The following is a 2,753-nucleotide window of genomic DNA, read 5'->3' as shown; positions in this document are numbered from 1 at the left end:
TTTCACTGGGCATGGGAATCTTAGATTGACTGTGTCTTTCCACTGTACTTTTACCATATGGATCCAAAATCAAAAAATTAAGAGTGAAGAGGGCTAAAGAAACTCTCTCCTTAGGGGTAGCATCCTCTGCTATTCCCCTTTTTTGTTTAAATAAGAGGGCTTTTAGGGTTTTATTTGCTCTTTCTACTATACCTTGGCCCTGTGGGTTGTAAGGAAGGCCAGTGGCATGAGCTACCTGCATTTGTGCGCAAAAGGCTCGAAAACCAGCAGATGTGTATGCTGGGCCATTATCAGTTTTTAAATGGCGTGGCTTTCCCCAAGCCGCCCAGGCCTCTAAACAGTGAGTCTTGACATGAGAGACCTTTTCACCTGCCAATGGAGAGGCGAAAATAATGCCTGAACAGGTGTCCACTGAGACATGTAGGTATTTTAATCTTCCAAACTCTGGAAGATGTGTCACATCCATTTTCCAAAGGTCTCTAGGACGTAGGCCTCGGGGATTAACGCCCACATGTGGGGAAGGTAAAAAGGTGACACAAGATTGGCAAGATTTTACAATATCCCGCGCTTCATTTCTGGAAATAGGAAATTTTAGTCTTAAAGTATTTGCAGGGACATGATATAGTCTATGGAATTCTGTTGCCGAAGTCTTTGGATCATCCAAGGAGATCAGGGCTAGCCTAGAGGCCCAATCCACAAGGTAATTAGCCTGTGACAAGGGGCCAGGCAGTAGTGAATGAGCTCGAATATGAGAAACATCAAAAAGGGCAAGTTTGCTGCAAAATTAAAGATTGAAGTTGTAAAAGAATATTAGACACTAGACTAGTAGAGCGAACCAGCAGCGATCTCTAAATTAGCCACTGCATTGGCCACATACAAGGAATCTGTAAACAAATTAAAGGAAGTGGGGAATGTCTGAAATACCTCCAAGACTATTAAGCAGTCAACAATCTGAGGAGAGTCAGGTCTGAACATTCTTACTATAGGCTCCGATCCCTGTACCAGGCAGGCCCCACGACCAGACTTTGAGCCATCAGTAAAGATGGCAGGGGCTGATGTAATAGGCTCCTGAACAGTGATTTTAGGAAAGTAAACCAGATTGTTTTCAACAAAAGACAAAATAGGGCTCATTGGGTAATGATTATCTATGACATTTGGGAAAGCACACATGAGAATGCTCCAATCATCCACAGTGCCAGACAAAACTTTTACTTGTTTCTTAGTATAGGGAATAATAAGCCTGTCAGGCAGCTTTGCAAAATGTATTAAACAATATTTAAGCCCCAAGGAAGCTTGTCGAGCGACCAGCTGTGGGAAATATTGGAGAATGCGGGCTCCAAAGGAGGTTTGTTTTTTTTTTTTTCTTGAAGCCATAATAGAAGCCCCTCCTAGCAGAGGCCAGCCGCGACCAGGTTTTTGTTTTAATGAAGTGGCATGTGTCCCCAGGGGAGTTTTTTGTTTTAATGAAGCAGCATGTGTCCCCAGGGGAGTTATAGGGTGGGGGTGCAGACGGCTCTATTAATTGCAGAGATCCACCCCCTTGGGCCTGCTTTCCTTTCGTTAGTAGGGGGCGCCTAGGCAGAGATGAATAGTGCCCTTTTGTGACTTCCTTGATTCCTTCCCCCCCGATTTGTAATGGTTCTTCCTCCTCCTCCTCCTCTAGGTCTGAGTTGGAGGTGATTTCCTCATCTGTCTCAAAAACACTTAAACGTACAAGCTCTTCAATAGGGGGATACAGCCTGGTAAAGGTCCCTTTAGTCCCTTTCTCAGGCAAGCGATGACTCATTTCCCCCATCTCTTCAAGCTCCTCCTGTAGGCTTTTATCTTTATCTTGTATATGTTTCTCCTTCTTTATATCTCCCTTTTTCTTAGGCCTAACTTTTGATTCCCCATTTGAGTCAGTCTCAGAAAGACTATCCTGATGCTTTGCTAGAGCCTCCCGCCCTTTTTTCAAATACAGGTCTAGCATGACTGGGGTAACTTACCGCGGTCTTCCTCTCCGTGTGTCAAGTTCTGGATCCTCTTCGGCCCCTCGACCGATGCCTACAAGGCACCCAGCGTCCCGGGTTTCGGCACCACTTTGCGGCGAACTCCCTGACCAGCAGGAGAAGAACGACCAGCAAACAAAGATCCTTCTCGATCACACTTTATTGGAGAGCCTCTTGGTTAACAGGAAAGTTGATGGCGAAGGGGCCGGGGTGCAGGAGTGTAGCTGCTTTTATAGGGTGTAATACTACAAGACACCTACGGATTGGCCGCCACCTGCTCACCCACCACCCAGGGCCACGGGATAGGCCCAGGATGCATTACATCATGTGCACGCGCAGCATCAAGCAAGACTGTCGCCAGGATATGACCAAGTAGGGAGTTGTTCGTCACAACTCTCAGCAGGAAGTCAGCGCCATCTTGTAATGGCATCTGTAGCCGCTCCCTGCATCTTTCCATGGTGAGATTCCTGGACATAAACACACTATAACTTGAAGTTGTGTATGACGGAGAAAATAAGGGAGAATTTAAGTGCATGAACCTCGCTTATCTCCAGTTCTTGATCAGTTTACTGTACTACAGTTATCTTCCTCCATGCTGCTGGATACCATTATTTGTTAGATTTCATACAATGTTCCATGTTAAATGTTAGTAATACCACACACAAGATCATGTGTTGAAAATGATGGTCCTCACCTGTTTGAAAGGGAGCACAGACCTTAGGAGGTTCTACCTAACTGGAGGGAGAAGGTGACATTCAGCCTGGG

Source organism: Jaculus jaculus, chromosome 4, assembly GCF_020740685.1.
Source record: "Jaculus jaculus isolate mJacJac1 chromosome 4, mJacJac1.mat.Y.cur, whole genome shotgun sequence".
Lineage (NCBI taxonomy): Eukaryota > Metazoa > Chordata > Mammalia > Rodentia > Dipodidae > Jaculus > Jaculus jaculus.
This window is presented reverse-complemented; position numbering follows the sequence as displayed.